The sequence below is a fragment of the Sorex fumeus genome, unplaced genomic scaffold, assembly GCF_029834395.1.
Source record: "Sorex fumeus unplaced genomic scaffold, SorFum_2.1 ptg000151l, whole genome shotgun sequence".
Lineage (NCBI taxonomy): Eukaryota > Metazoa > Chordata > Mammalia > Eulipotyphla > Soricidae > Sorex > Sorex fumeus.
Genome location: NW_026606208.1, coordinates 2,680,742 through 2,698,936, shown reverse-complemented (window position 1 = coordinate 2,698,936; position 18,195 = coordinate 2,680,742). Strand labels below are relative to the sequence as shown.

Here is an 18,195-nt window from a genome sequence, read left to right as displayed (position 1 = left end):
TAACACCCACTGCAAAAAAAAAAAAAAAGAAAAGAAAAGAAAAGAAAAGAAAAAGGGTGGGGTGGGGTGGTGGGTGGAGGTATGTCACCAGAGAAGCTCTCTACTGACCAAAGTGCTGAGAGAGCAAGACTTGGGATTTTCTCGGCAGAACGAGTCACGCTGTGCATGGTCCTCACACAAGTTAGGTTTAAGCTGCTGAGCCCTGCATAGAACCAGGGTTGGCACACCAGGTCTGCATCTCCCTTCTTCCTGCACACGACTGTTTCCAGGGACCCAGCTGGTGGGGGTGTCCTTTGTGGCCTCCGGGGACGCATCTTCTCATCCACCAATGCGGGACCCCCACCACGGCTCGGGCTCGGTCCCGCTGGAACTTGCCAGCTAGAAAGTGTCTCCGGAGACCGGCCCCAGGACCTTGGCAGGCTAGGAGACGGGATCCCGGCTCGCTCGGTGGGTGGCGGGGTCGCGACGTGCAGAGCGCGCGCGCGCTCCGCCCCGTTTCGCACCTGATCGCCGCGCGGGGTAGGGGGGCCGGGGGGGGGGGGTGCTGTGGGGGGCGGGGACGACCCCCGTAGCGGGCTCGGCCGGGGAGCGGCACTTGAGGGGGACGGGGGCGGAGGCCCGGGACGCGCGCGCGCGCACGCGGGCGGGTGGGCAGCTTCTCCCGCCGACTGACCGCTCGGCCGGCCCGGGGGCAGCGCGGGGTGGAGCCTCGGGGAAGGCGGGGCGGCGCGGCGGGGACTCGGCCTCCCGCCCCCTCGGTGGCTCAGTCGGGTTCGGTGCCGTGGTCTGGGCGGTGACACTGAACGCCGGGAGCCGCGCGCCCGCCGCTGTGTGGCCGCGGTGGCCGGGGGCAGCCGGGACCACCCCCGCTCCAGCGATGCTGTAAGCAGCGCAGAGCCCGCCGCCCGAGGTCGGTGAGTTTCGGTTTGTTTCTCTGCGCCCGGGGCCGGGGGACGGCGGGGAGACGGGCGCGAAGTGGGTGGTGGTGGGGGGGATGCCCGCGCCGCACCCGGACCCGGAGGGGTGGGGGCGGGAAACGGGGAGCTGCCCGCCCGGCGGATCGGGGGGCGCGGGGGGCCCGGGGAAGGCCACCGGGGAGGTGGCCGCGGGAGTTGGGCTCTTCCCGAACGCCGGTGGAGTTGGACTAGACCGCGGGCGCCTCGGCCGAGTCCTCGGATGCCCCCTGGCCGCCCGGGCCCGCGCCGCGTGCGCCCCCGCCCCGCGCCCCTCTCCGCCGGGGTCCCCCGCTCCCGCCGAAGTTGCCCCCCGCGCGCCCCTCTGCGGCCCCGGGGACCCCTCGCCGCGGCGCGCGCGCTCTTGGGGGTCTTTGTGCGGCCCCGCGCGCCCCGCTCCTGGGATGGAAAGGGCAGCGGCAGGACAAAAGCCGGCCGGAGCGGCCGGACGCCGGCGGGCCCGGCCCGGGGTGCGGGCGTGGGGCAAAGAGGAGGGAAATGGACCAGAGCGGGGGCCCGCGGCGCGGCAGGCGCGGGGAAGGATGCTCGCGGACGCCGCCCCGCACCCCGCGCCGGGCCCCGGGCCGGCGTGTGCGTCTCGGCTCCAGGACACGCGCCCCCGCGCCTTTCTGGCCCCGGGCTGACCGGCGCTCGCCCAAGCTCCAGCACCCGAGGAGAACTTGGGGGGGGCGGGGGAGACTGCGGAGCAGTGGGTCTTTTTTTGGGGTGGGGGAGCATATTTATCCGGACGAGACAATTAGGAAGCGTTACGCCCCCCTCCGCCGCCTCCTGCCCGCCCTCCGCACCTGCAACCGCCGCGCTCGGCCCGCACCCCTGCGCCGCTGGCGGGGGCGCGCGGGTTCCCCGCTGCGCGCCTATCTAACCCTGACTGCGTGTGTCTCACTGCAGGCTGAACAAAAGCTCGGGCTCAAAATTGTGCTTCCTGCTTGTCAGCCTCTCGCCTCCTTAAACGCGCCCCATTTCCACTGGATGTCACGGCGCGCACGGGGGGTGAAGGGGACTCGGTGACAGATTCAGGTAACCCCCCCCCCCCCACCACCTCCCCTCCCCTCCCGCATCCAGGCGACTGCCGGGAGTGTGTCTGGGTCATTCGGGCAGCCGCCGCGTTGGCACGGGCCCGGCCGGCAGGGTGAATCCGCACCCGGATAACGATTCTGAACGAACGGACGGACGGATGGATGGACGGAAGGAGACGGACGGACAGGCGGGGAGCGGTTCCCAACTCCAGGGGCAGAGCCAGAACCCACAGATGACTTTAAACCTTGCCGTGGGAGAAGTCTTGGGGCGCAGGGCGTGCCTGGGGGTAGTGTAAGTTCTAGCGGATCTTCTCGGATGGGGATTTGGATAGCACCAACCCGGAGACAGTGGTGTGTGTCTGTCTGCGTGCAGGGTTGGCCTCTGGCTAACAATGCCCGCTGTCTAATCCTCATTCAGCGTAACCCCGGCTAGTGTGTGCAGGAAGGTCTGGCTGTGAGGTTGCTGTCGATGTGACTGGGGGCTCAAAAAAAGGACATTGGTGGAGTGTGGCGACCTTCTTGGGGCGGTCGTGTCGCCCCCACAGGCTTTGGGTGCCTTAGTGCTTGTGAGATCTTCAACAGGGGTGTGCCCTCCGGAAGCTTCTAGGGGGTCGGGTTGGGGAGAGGGCTGGAAGAGAGGAAACTGAGCTTGAGTTAAGTTTCTGTTTGTGCCGCCCTGGACCCGGCTGCTGGTGGTTGGTTCATTTCCAAAATCCCTGGCCCGTGCTCTTCTTTCCAAGGATAGTTCTGTTTGGGTGTCAGCTTGTCCGGTCCTGGGCTTATCCTGATGGTGCCGGGCGGGAAACAGAGTAACCTTCAGGCCTACGGAAGCACCTTGGCCTTGTCTCCTAGGGGGCAAGAGCTCAGAGCTCCCGGCTTCTGCAGCACCCGAGACTCAGGAGCTGGGAAGGGACTAGGGTTTTTCCCCAAGCTGAGTACTCTTCCTTCACACTGCAGCTCCAGTTCCCTGGCAGGAAGGGCAAGCCTCCCCCCCCCCCCCATCCCTTGAAAATTGAAATGAAAAAAAAAAAACTGGAAAAATTTGCCTTTCCCGGCTAGTTGTGTTTTGGAAGGGGGCTGGAGTGTCAGCGGCACGGGCCCTTTCTTCTACCTGGAGCCTTCAAGACTCACCAGAAGGAGAGAGTTTATCTAGTTCCAGCGGAGACAAAGGCCAATGCTTTGCAAACATGGGATTTGTCCTGGTGCTGGGATAGATGTATTTTGACAAGTAATTTTTATGTCAGCAATAATGCTGGGCGTGTGCTGTGTTCCTGCAGCAGGACAAGCCACGTGATGGGATAATAGGGTGTGTTATAATGCAATAGAAACAAAGGTGTGTGTTTTTTTTTTCAATAGAAAATAAATACCTCATGCGCAAAATTCCACATGGGAAGACAGCTGCCTACACATGTAAACGCACGTCCAAGAACAAAGATAGCCACAGTGCTAGGTTACCTTGCGCTGGGTTGTCTATGGTAATAAATCATAATAGAGCATTGGATGGAGGTTTCATTTTTTTCCCCCCCAAGGTGGAGAGTCCCCGCCCCCAGATGTCTGCGGTACGCGGAGGAGGTCTGGAGGTTATTAAACCAACCTTTGCCTTTGGTATCTGCCTGCTTTCCCCAGTGTTCCTGGGATTCGATCAGTAGCTGTTTACCAAGCCCCTGTATCTGAGAGACTCAGTGATAGGAACAGAGGTGTGGCAGGTGGGGTCAGGGACTTGTGTGAGATCTCCAGGGAGTGTCTGGGGCCCTGAGCTGATTGACATTTGCTTTGGTGGGAGCCAGGTGAGGAACAAGTTGCAGTATTGGAGCTTGTGACCTGCAGCCTGCCCTAAGATGCCTCTTAGACTGAGGGGTTCACTGCTTTGTAACTGGCCAGACCTGCGGTCAGCCCGTGACCTGGCCTTGGTGGCCTTGAAACTTCCCCTGAGTTCCACGCGCGTGGAGAGATGCACCTTTCTCCGCATGTCCCGTTGTGTTCGTGCATCTGTTTGCAGAGCTCCTGGGAGCGGCCTTGTCTCCTGCTAGCCCCAGCTGTGCTGGACTCTGGAAACTCACTCTGCGTTCTTTGTTTTATCTGATTCAGAGGGCAGAGTGGGAGGAGCTGGGGACTTTGGCAGATTTCTTGGAATAGACGTGAGCCAGGTAGATGAGCTTCTGCTGCAGAAACCAGGCGTCGCCCAATCTCTGCCGTCAGGGCCGCTGTCTTCTGGCCCTGCTGTGCGTGGTCACTCAGGATCGCACCCTGATGGAAGTGCCGCCCTGGACGTGGGCTTCGGGAGCACTGCAGTGCTGGTGGGGGCTCTGGGGAGGCTCTGCTGTCACAGTTCCTTGACCTGAACTTGGGCTGATTCTGCCAGAGCCCATTGTATGACCCCATTTAACCACAATTCAATATTTCTTATACTGAAAAGGGGTAAACTAGAGCTAGGTGAGAAGCACTAAGGATTTCTGCCAGCAACATGGCCTAGATGAGGTTATAAGGCATGGGGCCACTGGCCTAGCCCAGCGCTGTGGAGGCATTGGGTGCTGGAGGAGGACTGCCTGAAATAAAGAAAGAAAGAAAGAAAGAAAGAAAGAAAGACATTTCTTCAGAGCTGTACCTATCCCAACCTGTAGTTGCCTAGTATTCCGTGTGAAGTTTTGTTTACTAGGATGACCGTACCCTGGCCGTCAAAGATCAGTGGATGGTTTTCTGTCTCGGTTTGAGTGGCTGTTTATTCCAGGAGAGCTTTCAAGGCTGATCTAGCAGGTTCTTTGCTTTTTAGCGTTATGTAACAGAGAGGCATGACTTAGAGACTCTCTCTCCCTCGCCATCTGCCTCTTGTCAGGAACAGCTCGGGGGTCCAGGAAGAGTAGCTCCTTTGGGCTGCGAGTCACTCAGGTGGGGGCCTCCGGGCAACAGGTAAGACCGAGATGCCGGGGAAGGAAGACAAGACTGTGTGCAGGGGAATTTCCTTACTTTGATGTTTGGAGAAGCAAAAGCAATTTGAAGGAGAGACTTTTCTGGTCACCGGACTAGTGAGTGAGAGCAGAGTTCTGGGGCATTCTACGAGCAATGGTTTTGGCTCCCAAGAGGAAACTTTTTGACCTTCCCAGGACATTCGTCCTGCTGAGAGCCATGTAGATGGACTCTGGGCCGAGCAGTTCATGACTTGTAGAAAAGATTTGCTGTAGGTATTGCTGGCTCCGCCGATGTCATGGTGCAGATGCTGATCAGGGCGTGCCTGGCTCAGAAGGTTTGGGGTTGGATGAGGTGTTTTAGCAATTTTGTAATTGAACCGCATGGTATTGCCTCTGATTGTATCACTTATTTGTTGCTGTTGGTTCCAGCGTCACTGATGACCTGGCTGAAGCCCTATAAGGACAGGTGACACGTGAAGGTGTCTGTGAATCCTGAGTCACAGCCACCATAGGACGTTGGTGTTGGTTTGAGGAAGCAAGGACGCCGTCTGGTTCAGTTACTTGAGAGAACTGGTATTACTTACACTCGCAGGATTTTGGGGTGTTTTGGGGGAGCAGTGCTCAGGGGTACTGAAGCGGTAGAGAACAGTCAGCCCAGGAGAAACAGCTGAGAGCACTGAAAGAGAGCAGGGGACAGCATCCCGGGCCTGTCCAAGCCAGAGCCCAGCGGGCCAGTATAGGTATTTGGAGGTTGGGCTTTGGGGTGACCCAGACAGGGGGAGAATGAACCCTGGGGAATGGGGCACTGCCCATGGCACTGGAGTCTTTGTTTGAGTCTTATGGACTTAAGAAGGAAGTGAGTGTACAGGTAGAGGCAGAGCACTGGGAGGGAGGAAGGCTCTGCCTCTGCCCCGGCTGCCTCGGATGCCGGAAGGGAAGGGAGGCTGGAAGGGAAGGGGATGCCGGAAAGGGAGGCCAGAAGGGAAGGGGGGGCGGGGCGGAAGGGGAGGCTGTGGCTCTTCTGCTCCTTCCCCGGACGCCAGGAGAGACCCTGTGTGTTCCCAGGAGCCGGACCAAGTGTTTGAAATCAACTTTTGGACAGAACTAGGGTTTATTTAGGCTTTATTTTCCATTTGGGGTTTTTCTAGTGCTGGTTGATTTACTGTCATCTGAGATTTCTTTTTTTTCTATTTGGGTCACACCCGGCGGCAATGCACAGGGGTTACTCCTGGCTCTGCACTCAGGAGTTACTCCTGGCGGTGCTCAGGGGACCATATGGGATGCTGGGAATCAACCCCGGTCAGCTGCGGCTACGTGCAAGGCAAACGCCCTACCCGCTGTGCTATCTCTCCAGCCCATCATCTGAGATTTAAAGGAACCCACCAGCTGGGTGGCAGCTGGGTTTCCTTTGGGTGGCTCTGCAGGTCTGGCATTTCCTGGCCCAGCTCTTTCATGGCGGTGACACAAGTAGATCGTGTGTGTGTGTGTGTGTGTGTGTGTGTGTGTGTGTGTGTGTGTGTGTGTGTAGGTGGGTGGGGAAGCAGCTCTGGGGGTGGAGGTCAAGATTTTGTGTGTGTCACAGGATTAAACTTTTTTTTTTCCCTCTTAAAACTTACTGTCGCAGCCTATGGACTTCTGAGTATAAGACTTTCTTTCACAGATCGGAAGCGTCTGGGCTGGGTCCAGGGCAGTGCCCCAGGGATGGGCAGAGGTCAGAGGAGCCAGACAGAACCCAGGAGCCTCTTTCCCCTTTCTTTGTCATCTTCTCCCTCTTCTTCCTGTCTACCAGGACTTGCTGCTCTCCTGTCTGTTTCCATTCCATAATCTCATAATCCCAGTGGATGCGGTCCTCCCTGGGGCTCTGTGAGGACTATGATGGGGAAGTACCCTGGAATTCTGCAAATTTGTAGAGGAACTGGCCCTTCTCAGTAGCCTTCTCCCACCTTCCTTCATTTCCATCCCGTTCCATCTTAGCAGAGAGCCTGATTTCACTGTAGCCTATTAGGTGGTTACTTTAGTCGGGGGTGGGGGGGGTGGGGTGGTGTTCCCACCCTCCTTTGTATTACAAAATACTATCACTGTTATGATAATGGGTTGTTGACATGGTTCATTCTCTTGCCTGAGAAACCATCAGCAGCTTCTGTTTGGGGGATGCAATTTCTATTTCACTTTGTTCCTCTACAGTTTTCCTCAACTTGACTTTCTTTAGGTGTCCTTTCTAACCTTCACTTTTTTTTTCTTTTTTTTACTTTGCCTGACTTCAGAACTCCTGCGGGAGCTGGGAGCTGGTTAGCCCACCATTCTCTGGTTGCTTTGCGAAGCCTCTTTTAAAATTCTGGATTATTCTGTGCCTTACAAGGCCCTCTCCTAATACCCCGTGGTTAAAGGTGCAACTTAGCTCTGTGCTCTTCAAAAACATTTCACCCCATCACGTTAGCCCAGAGCAATCCTTCACTCCTCCAAAGTTCTCAGGCAAAATTGCTTTCATCTCTCATTTCATTCAACATTTATTACAGCATTCTTCAAAGACTGTCACCACGGACTGTCTTCTATTGCCTGTCACCTGAAATTGAAGTGTCTTTTTTCCTTTTCTTAAAAAAAAATTAATTTTATTTTACACCATGACTTCCAGTAGTATTACTAATAGGGTTTCATGCAAAAACCATTCCAGTATCCACCCTCTACTCGTCAGCTCCCAGGGCTTACTTCTTGCTCTGTGCTCAGGTCACACTCCTGATGGTGCTCAGGGAACCAAATGGGGTGCTGGGGATTGAGCCTGGGTCACACGTGTTCAAGGCAAACATGCTACCTGCTGTTCTATCTCTTCTGGCTCCAGTGTCTTTTTTTTTTTTCCTTCGAAAAGCCTAACCAAGCTAGTCCACATCAACTCTGGGGTATATGGGATAGATGTCTATCCTTGCTGTGTCTGTTGGCAAGCCAGAAAACCCCCACAGGATCCCCAGTGAACGAAGTGATTCTGCTCACTGCCCTTGGATGCTGGTGGTGGGTACGGTTGAGAATGAGAACAATAAGGTCTCAGGTTTTCTGCAAACCCCTTTAAAGATAAAGGCTGCATGGTCGCGCATCGGCCTGCTTTGTATTCTCCACCATGCTCTTTTGCGGGGCTCAGTAAATACTCCATCATTGATGAATCTTTGATAACACAGAAATGCTTTTGACCTACAGCGATAAAGGAATTACAGGTGCTTTTGCCCTGAAAGGAAGACTTGAAAGGAAGTTGAGAAGGGGAGTGACTTACTTTCAGGAGCTTCACCTACTTGCATGAATAACGATTAAATGTTGAATGAAATTAGGGCTGCCTGACTGCAGTGCACACAGTGGTGGTGGTCGGGAGTGCAGTGTTTTCACTGGGGGCCTTCATTCTCGCAGATGGCTCTGCTTTCTGCATTCAGTTTCCCCTGCTTCCGAAACAACCAAAACAAACTGAAGCCCCCTCTTCCTGGTGACACAGATGAAGCAGCATTCGAAGTTTCCATCAGGCTCTACCCCTCAATCTAAAGGAGCATTCTGTGCTGGTGAGGCTTGCCATAAGTGGGGGACAAGTGCCCACAACAAGCCACCACATGTCCCCTCATAATTAGCTTGTGGCCATAAACACCTCTGTGACAGACATCTGGTTTACCTCACTGCCTTTGCTCTTTGAATACTCATTCACATGATAGAAACTCTTCTTTAGCCCTGAATGCTTGATCGTTATGGATGGTGTTATTATGAGAGAGGAAATGTGTTCAGCTGCTTGGAGAAAATGACCAAGAATACATTAACATTAAAATAATGTTCTCAGTTTGAGGGAAAGTGAATGGACCTGAGATATATGTCTGGAAAACAAGTATGGGGGGTGGTGGTGGTGATATATATATTTGCAGTTGTATTACTCTGGGGTTAGGTTTTTCAGATTGCTTCCTTACAGGATTTAATAGGAGAGTAAAAGTAATTGGAGAACAGGGACTTTGTTTTGAGAATTAAACTTTGTCTTGAAAATTGTCCCTTGATTCCATGAGACCTGAGAATTACAGTCCTTGAAGTGAATAATAGCTGATTCAGCCATGCAGGTAGAGAACCATCCTTAACTGAGCTAAGGATCTGTATCCAATCCCGTCCCTCTCCACTCACATGGCAGAAAGCCAACTGAAATCTACCTGTTGGCCTATGGTGGTGAGTATAATTGCACTCAAGATACTTGAGGATTGAATACATATCCCAGGTTATGCCTATGAAGGTACTTCTTCATTTTTCTGAACATTAGATGCTTACTACTTGCCAGGCCCCCGTTCTACACAATTACAAATAAAATTCCTACCTTGGCATAGTTTAATGTCTGAAAAAACTCGTAATTTAGTTTCCTGCCTTTTTCCAGTGACAAAAAACAATACACTCTAATGGATGCTGTTCATCATCTCCGTTTTTTTTCACATTGCCCAGTTACCAGGCTTGGGGATGGAGTCAGGAAATCTCAGGGTGAACAGTTATGGCTTAAAGCATCCAAAGAGAGAACCATATCCAAACACTAAGGCTTAGCATAAAAGGCCCTCCCGTTGATCGTCGATTTGCTCGAGCGGGCCCAGTAACGTCTCCATTGGAGACTTTGTTGTTACTGTGTCTGGCATATCGAATACTCTCGGTAGCTTGCCGGGCTCTCCGAGAGGGGCGGAGGAATCGAACTCGGGTCGGCCATGTTGGCCGCGTGTAAGGCGAACGCCCTACCCGCTGTGCTAGCATGAGGAATTTTTTTTTTCAGTCGAGGCACCATGATTTATAGAGTGATTCATGGTTGAGTTTCAGTGTCCCAGCACCACTCTCTTCACCAGTGTCTGCTTCTCTCCACCGATGTCCTCTGTTTCCCTCCAGCCTCCTACCTGCCTCTGGGGCAGGCACCTTTTCCTTTTTTCCTTTAAGGCACATGCATATCACTTTACCACCTCTCCAGCACCCACTCTGCTCCAGAGTAAGCACTTCCTTTTACCTGTGTTTGCTTCCGGGTCTTGTTCCTGCTCATACATCCTTGTTTCGCAACCCCCCCCCCACCCCCACTCTACTATGTTGCTTCGTATCCCACATATGAGAGAGATCATTTGTGTCTGTTTCTCTCCTGACTGACTACACTCAGCATAATACTCTCCAGATCCAGTCGGGTAATAGCAAATTGCATAATTTCATCTTTTCTGAGGGCCAAGTAGTACTCCATTGTGTGTATATATACCACAGTGTATCCAGTCATCTGTGGGGCAGTTGAGCACTTGGGTTATTTCCATACATGAATAGAGCTGCAGTAAACATAGACGTACAAATGTCTTTTCTGCATTGCGTTTTTGGGCCTTCGGGGGTGTATCCAAGAAGTGGAACTGCTGGATCATATGAAAGTTCAATTCCTAGTTTTTTTGAGGAGTGTTCTTACTATTTTCCAAAAGGGTTGGACCTGTCCACATTCTCACCAGCAGTGAATGAGGATCTCTATCTTGGCCTCCAACACCAACCCTGGTTTTTCTGTTTGTTTGTTTGTTTTTTGTTATTGTTCTTAGATGTATGCTAATCTCTCTAGTGTGAGGTGATTGGCTCATTGTTTTGATTTGCATTTCCCTCAGATTAGTGATGCAGAGCAGTTTTTCATGTGTCTTTGACCCATTTGTATTTTTTAAATTTTTTTTGAGAAAGTTTCTGTTCAGATTTTCCCTTTTTTTGGATGGGGTTGGATTTATTTTCTTGTAAAAATCTACCACTGCTTTATATTTCTTAGCTATTAACCATTTTCAGATGAGTGGTAGGCAAATATTTTCTCTCAGTCTGTGCTGTGTCTTTGTATTCTGGTCATCATGTCCTTTAAGGTGCAGAAGCTTCTAATTTAATATAGTCCCATTTGTTTTTCTTTGTTTCCACTTGCTTGACCAATGGCATTGAATCCTTAAGGATGCGTCATCTGCCTTTCATATCCTGGAGACTTCTGCCTATGATTTACTCATTGCAATTTATGTATTCAGTTCTGATATCAAAGTCTTTAATCCAGTTTGATTTGACTTGTGTATGATATGAGAAAGGGGTCCGAATTCATTTATTTGTGTGTGTACAACCAGTTTTCCCAACACTACTTGTTGAACTGACCTTCCTTGTTCTACTTAATGCTTTTTGCTTCTTTATGGAACTTTTAACTGTCCATATACTCTGGAATCAGTTTCTGGATTATAGATTCTGTTCTGCTGATTGGAGAGTCCGTCTTTATTCCAGAACCACACTGTTAATTAGTACAGCTTTATAATACTGCTTGATGTTGGGGAAGGCAGTGCCCTCCATCTTTTTTTTTTTTAACCCCAAGTATTGTTTTGGCTATAATGGGAAGTATTGGATAACATTGGTTTGCCTTTGCTCCTTCTGCAGGGAGTTTAGGTTTATTGGGTTACTCCCACCACAGTGCTCCAGAGGCACACCCAGTTCCATCAGGCACTAAAAATACTATATCGCTTTTCTCTTTCCTTTATGTCCTTTCCATGTCCTTTCCATGGTTTAGTAATGTCCTTTTTGTATAGACACAGGAGGACAGTTGATGCTACACTTTTGTAACATGGGAGTTAATTGAATCCAAATATTTACTCCTGGGCATCTGTAAAAAATATACACGGGAAAGGATGCTATGTTCGCGGGCTCTCTGGTGGCTGTCTCTCACTGCCCGCCTTTTGTGCTCTCAAGCCACTGTGTATGGATGGACTGGATCAGGACTGCTGTTGTCGATGGGCAGGCGAAGGAAGAACGAGGACCAAGCTGGTTGCTGATTAGTTGCCGTTTTTTCCAATCTCTCGTCTCTTTTATCTCACATACTCTTCCTTCCTAGCCCCTCATTCCTAGATCCCAGATCCCCTGATTCTCACTCTGACTCTGACCCTGACCCTCCCCACACTTCAGTCTTAGTTTATATAGCAATCACGTAGGGTGATGATACAAAGGTGGGGTTGAACAATAATAAATCAACAAAGAGAGGTAAGGCCACTCCTCTAGGAGATTAACTCAAGGACAAAATTTCATCCATGGAGATTACTCCAGATTACTAGGAGATCTGCTCAAGGGCGGGATCCCATCCAGAGTGTGTCACTTTCTTTCTTCAACTAGTAATCCACTTAAATAGTTGTAGTAAATCCTACTTCTAATGTTTCTAGCAGTGTGATTCTGGATGAGCACAGTAAGATATATCAAACTTAAAAGTTTGGTTCTTCCTGAGGACATCTCACTATATATTCCAGACCACAGTCCTCAGGCCAGGTTAGTCTTCCTAATCCCAGCAGGGTCCTAATCTCGTCATCATTACTTTTGGATCAATGACAGCATTTGTCCATGACATTGCTCTTAACTTGTAGTTGAGTATTATGGCTCTTTGGCCTGGCCCATTTTGTTGCCAGAGTAGCTCACAACTTGCCCTGGGTCTATTGAGTCCCTTGTCGGGACCCTGCTTTGGAGGTGCTAGGATTTAAGGGCAACTGAGTTGAGAAAGCAGATGCCCAGGAATAAATATTATTTGGAGTCAATTAACTCCCAAGTTACAAAAGCATAATATTAACTGTCTTTCTGTGTCCATACAGAAAGGACATTGCTTTAAGGTAAACTATGCAAAAGACATAACTTACGATACAAGTTTAGTTTCCTAAGGATCTGATCTTACAAGCTAACAGAGTCTGATTAGGGAAAAGGTGATTAACTGGTTGGGGAGGAGGGTTTACAGATAAACAAAGGAATGGGAGTGACTGGAGCACTGTGATGGGTGTAACCCCACAAACCTACCTTTCTCAGGCAAGGCTGAAAGGATAAACCCAATGTTACCCTACAGACATCTATCATATTTAACTTAAGCCTCACATTTGACTTAAGCCTCAGTTGCCTAACATACCCAGAAGGAGGGTCTTGGTGAGGTCCATGGATGAACCCAGGGCAAACCGTAAGCGACCCTGGCATTAAAATAAGGACAAGCTGAGCACCTTTAGAAGCATAATAAGTTAAGAGCATAGTCATGGAACATCCCTCCTGCCACCCCCACCCAACCCCACCCCTGCCTCTATGGAAGACAGTTTGAAGGAGGGGTTTTCATTCATTCATTCATTCATTCATTCATTCATTCATCATCCTGTTACTCGTCGATTGCCTCGAGCAGGCCCCAGTAACGTCTCTTTCATCCTAGCCCTGAGATTATATTCAAGGCTCTTTAGGAGAATGAGACCCATCATTGTTACTGGTATTTGGCATATTTGGTACGCCACGGGGAGTTTGCCAGACTACATTTGGTAGCTTGCCAGTTTGTCCAAAGGAGGGGCTTTACATCTGTTTATTGTTATGATAATGTTCAGCCCCACCTGTGTGTACCCCCAGGCTTCACAGTTTCTATATAACTATGCTGTAAGAGACAAGTAGAGAGGGAATAAACCTTACCAACCAGCCTGTGGCCCCGTTCCTTCCTTCCCTGCTGTGGGCCGGTGGTGGGAGGCAGTTCTCAGCCACTGAATGCCCATGTCACGCACCCACCCCTTGAACTCACAGGGGAAGGTGAGTTATTATTTCATATGAATTTCAGGAGTGTTTGATCTATTTCTTTGAAAAATGTCATGGGCATTCTTATAGGGACTGCACTGAATCTCTGTAATGTTTGGGCAGTATTGCCATTTTGACAGTGTTTATTCTTCTGATCCATGAATAGGGAACGCCTTTCTGTTTTCTCATGTCTTCTTTTTCTCTCTTTTTTTTAGTAGTGTTTCATAGTTTCTTTGTATAGATACCCTATTGTTAAACTGAGTCCTAGGTACTTGATTTTTTTAGGTGTAATTATGAATGAGATTTAAAAAAATTCTCTAATATTTTGTTATTTCATATTTTCATAGGAAAGTCATAGATTTTTGTATGTTGATTTTGTAGGCTGCAACTTTATAAATACATTGTTTCTGGGAGATCTTTTGTCAAGTCCTTAGGGTCTTCTACATATAATATCATAAAGTAAAAAAATAAAGGCCCTCCCGTTGATCATCGATTTGCTCGAGCGGGCCCAGTAACGTCTCCATTGGAGACTTTGTTGTTACTGTGTCTGGCATATCGAATACTCTCGGTAGCTTGCCGGGCTCTCCGAGAGGGGCGGAGGAATCGAACTCGGGTCGGCCATGTTGGCTGCGTGCAAGGCAGACGCCCTACCGGCTGTGCTATCGCTCCAGCCCAGTTTGCAGATAACATGACATATAATATCATGTTATTTGCAAATGGTGAGAGCTTGACTTCTTTTCCCCTCTAGCTGTCCTTAATATTGCTTTCTTGCCTAATTTCTATGGCCAGTACTTCCAATACTAAATTGAATAGCGGTGGTGAGATTGGGCAACCCTGTCCTGTGCTTAATCTTAAGAGGGAAAGCTTCCAGTTTTTCACCACTGAATATAATGTTTGTTGTGGGGTGGTGGCCAGTGGCTTTAACGGTGTTGAGGAAAGTTCCTTTGGCTCCCACTTTATGGAGTGTTTTTTATCATGAATGGATACTGGGTCTTGTCAAAAGCTTTCTCTGCATCTATTTATGTGATCATGTGATTTTTCTTTTTCCTAGCACAAGGAATTCTTGTGTATGTCATTGTCTTTAAAAAGTTTTTGTAAAGCTTGGTTGAAGTGGTACCTCAGGAGGATGCTGGGGATGGAAGGGGTTCCAAATAGCTGTGTAGGGATGGAAAGATAGCGCAGTGAGTAGGGCACTACTGGCTTTGCATGCAGCCGACCTGGGTTCTATCCCTCACATCCCATATGGTCCCCCAAACCAGCCAGGAGTTACTGCTGAGCGTTGCTGAATGTGGCCACAAGCCAAAAACGGAGAAGAGAGAGAGACAGACAGAGGGAGAGAGTGGGAGGGAGGAAAGGATGGAGAGAGAGAGAGAGAGAGAGAGAGAGAGGAGGGAGAGGAGAGAGAGAGAGACTGAGAGAGACTGAGACTCACAAGCAGGCCTGCATGAGGACATAGGTCCGTGACCTCCCCACTCTTCCCAGGCAAAGCCATGGTCATTTGCTCATGGGCCTCTTTTTCCTAGGAACTGACTTCTTGGGTCATTGACGCAGGCAGTTCAACAAGAGCATACCTGGTGAAGGGGCAGGTTGGGGGTGGGGTGGGTGGGGAGACTTTAAAATCTTGGGATCCTGAACGAATAGGTTACCCACCGGAGTGTCCTCTTCTTGTCCTGTGACTCTTGTTTCCACCCTGGAGCAGGTCTTGTGAGCAATCTCAGCTACGTGGAGAAGACAGTATGACCTTGACAAACCTTTTGCTATGGATCTGCTTTTTAGAATGGAAGGTTTATTTATTTATTAAAAAAATTTTTTAAAGAGAGCTCTTTACTAAAGGCCAGAGAACTATATGCTGCACATATAACATTAGTAGGTTTTGAAAAATATTCCCTTTAAATAGTGGAACAGTAGAGTTGGTTGAGCTTGGTGGGGCAGCTCCTTCGTCAGTGCTCAGTACAGATTTATTGGGAAAGTGGTGGAATCAGTGTTCTCTGCAGAAGCAAATTTGAGGGCTGAGTTTTTGTTGAGGTTGCATTGTTTTTTATTTTTTCTTTTTGGGTCACACCCAGCGATGCACAGGGGTTACTTCTGGCTCTGCACTCAGGAGTTACTCCTGGCGGTGCTCGGGGGACTATATGGGATGCTGGGAATCGAACCTGGGTTGGCCGTGTGCAAGGCAAACGCCCTATCCACTGTGCTATCGCTCCAGCCCATTGACTGCTTCGTTCTTTGTTGGGGAATACCAGGGCGTGAGTTGCTTGGGTTTTTGTTTGCATCTAGCATGGTTTGGGAACGAGCCTGTGATGGGTTTGTGGACCAGGGTGGGCGTGCATATGTCCATGGTGCTCTATGCTTTCTTCCCAGAGACAAGGGATGGAATTCCTGATATCTCCCTTTGTGTCTGCGCGGACTGTGAAAGGACCCAGGCCTCGACCTGGTGGGACTGTCCAAGCCCCTCTCTGCTTTCCCAGCCTGTGGGATTGATGACACCTGATAAGGCTCTTAAGTAAACTGCAGCATTTTCGAGTCTTTAGCTGATGCCTCAAATGATAGCCTTTTGTATTTGTTCTTTTTCTTCTTGAGAAGTGTAATTGTTTATCTGGGGATGTTAGGTTGGTGCAGGCTGGACTTGCAGAAATTGCCAGAAACAGTAATTAGTTTGTTGGTTACCAGTTCTGTAAAGCCCATGCACATAGCACCTGAAGGCAATTGCCAGACATTTACGTCACCCTTTGAGTCAGATTCCCAAGCAATCATTCTGCTTGCTGAAAAACCATGTTCACTGGGGTTTCTGATAAGCGAGGCCTCTTCATGACCTGTTACTTTGCCTTCAAAAACAACAAAAACACCCAGCAAATACTGCATTCATGGGAGGAGAATCTTTTGAGGCAAATAATTCATATGATAAGTTACTTTTATTTCTGTACACAGAATGCTAACTGCATGCCCAAAGGGTTAATGTTTCTTGGCAGAGTCTGTTATCTACAGGGTTTTTTTTTTTTTAAATAAGTAAAGTCACATCCATCAAAAAATGAATCTTTTCCTACATCTTTTCCTATGGGTTTACACCTTAGAAGAATTTGTTTGATTTATAAGAAGTTGCAGAGTCTGTGAACATTTCCTACAGATTTATGTGTGGTATCTGTCCATGAAGATGCCAAACCATCTTTTTAATATGCTGCTTACAAGAACACGTTTGGGAAAAGAGGCTCCGTTCAGGCACTGTTGAATCTGGCTTGTTGGGAGGGCAATGAGGGTCAGTGTTGATAGTCAGCCTTGACCCAGGGCAACGAGGGTCAACGTTGATGACTAGCCATGACCCGGCCACTTCCTCCTCTGCGTTACCTCAGTGCCTGATTTATTCCTTAGTCTTTGATTTTCGGCTCAGGGCAGCAGGACTAGATTTCCTTACTAAATTCTCTGACTTCTGGTCGTCCGTTTCACAGAGTTGGAAATCCTACAAATGTGTTGCTTGCCTTTAGCCTGATTTGGCCTCTCTGAGAAGGGCCAGGTACCGGGAAGGCTGCCTCTAGATCCTGGAAGCGCTTCTCACCTTTTATCTTCTCCTTTGAGATTCTGACTTGTAAAGAGACAAATTTCTTTCTCTTATGAGGCCTTTTAGTGCTCCGTGACTGGTGGTGTTCGATATAATCTATAGTACTTAACAGCTAAATACACTCTGTTTTCCCAAAGTTGATGGCAGTGAAAATAAGGGAAGACACAACCATTTTAGGCCCAGTGAAAAGGAGAAGAAGAAGGTAAAGAGAAATTGCAGAGACAGTCCATCAGGGTGATCAAAATGACCAGTCAGGGTTCGATTCCCTGGCTCTGCATTTGATCCCCTAAGCAAGGAGTGATTTCCCTGAGCACAGAGCCAGGAGTCAGCACAGCTGGATCTGACCCCTCCCCCCCCCAAAAAAACCAAAACAACAAAAAAGAGGAATAGGTAATTTGCATAGGAGCACGCTATTTTTTCAAAATTTAACTTTAGCTTCAAAGTCAAGAGCTGTTTACATGGTTGATGTTGGCTTTGCCCATGAAAAGCATCTCACCCAAAGCATATTGAGGTCATTCTTTTTCTGTTTTGCTTGGTTTGGGGGCCACACCCAGTGATGCTCAGAGCTTAGTCTCGATTCTGTGCTCAGGTATTACTCCTGGCAAGCTCTGGGGACCATTTGGGGTGCCAAGGATCTAACTGCCGTGTGCAATCAAGCACTCTCCCTATTGCACTGTTGTCCCTGAAGTCATCCTTAATAGTTTGCTACAAATTGACATGGAAATTTACCAGATTATTTTTCTTCCCCCTCTATCTTGGATTCTGGCACATTCCATGAGATCACGATAGTACAATAGTGTTTACTGTGCTCTTCAGGAGAGTGCTTTAGACACACTGGATAATAATCTGGGTAGGTAGAACCTAAAACGTAGGTGACTTATTTAGGGCCACAAGGCTGTGGACAGAACTGGGCAATCTGAAGCCCGAGCTGCAGTCTCTTTGCCAATTTACAGTTGGGAGCAGGCATGGGAAGAAGCACACATCCTCTTTTGAACAACCCACATCTGTGTTCCACCGTTCAGGAGAGAGCTGACTTCTGCACTGCCCCATTTGGGGGAACAGAGATGGATGGTCTGGGTCAACCATGTGCCCGGATCCGTTTGATGTAGACTTTTGAAAGCAGTGTTTTTGAAAGTTGGAGATGGTTCTCTTGGGAAATTTGCAGTGAGATTTCCGTCTATTACCTGAGCTTTGCCCTGTGCTAACAAGTTTCTATGAAGTCT

The 18,195-nt window shown here is 49.5% G+C and overlaps 1 protein-coding gene across 2 annotated transcripts in view; it reads left to right on the top strand.

Moving 5' to 3' along the window:
- Positions 1-777: 777 nt before the first annotated feature.
- The window catches only part of RNF152 (ring finger protein 152), a 72,697-nt gene continuing 55,279 nt past the window's right edge, over positions 778-18,195 (top strand). The window contains exon 1 of one of the 2 annotated variants that reach the window (XM_056106979.1): positions 778-910. The gene's annotated coding sequence lies outside the window, so the exon portion shown is untranslated. Of the gene's footprint in view, positions 915-18,195 lie in introns of both variants that reach the window. The other variant, XM_056106980.1, reaches the window with a different exon arrangement.